The sequence below is a fragment of the Mastomys coucha genome, unplaced genomic scaffold (assembly GCF_008632895.1).
Source record: "Mastomys coucha isolate ucsf_1 unplaced genomic scaffold, UCSF_Mcou_1 pScaffold22, whole genome shotgun sequence".
Taxonomy (NCBI): Eukaryota; Metazoa; Chordata; class Mammalia; order Rodentia; family Muridae; genus Mastomys; species Mastomys coucha.
The window spans coordinates 103,776,497-103,776,946 of record NW_022196905.1 but is presented as its reverse complement, the minus strand read 5'-3'; positions in this window follow the sequence as shown (position 1 = coordinate 103,776,946).

The window sequence follows — 450 nt, the reverse complement described above, 5'->3', positions numbered from 1 at the left end:
AGCTACTTGTCTGAACATACCAAGAGCCCTTTAAGCAAATAATTACAATGCACACAAATGTGCTGATTATGTGGAGTGCTTCTGCAGCCGCAGAGATGAGAGGGGGGTAAAATACTTGAGAAGACAATTCTCATTGCTTCACCGGAACAGTGATCAGCACCAAACCAGTCTAACCACAAAAAGAAATCAGATAAACGCTGACAACTCTGGAGGGGCATGAAAAAATTCCTACTTTACCTGTTCCATTAGCTGGAGAGGCTGCTCCTTCCCGATTTGGGGCACAAATTAAAAAGATGGTGTTTCTGAAACCTAGCTTCTGAGATCAGTGAGTGGCCTAGTTTGCTTCCTATCGCCGTGATAGACACTGCAACAGAAAGCAAAAGCGTTTGTTTCCTCTTGCCTTCCACGTGGCAGACTGTCACCGAGGAAAGTCTGAGCGGGAACTCTGAG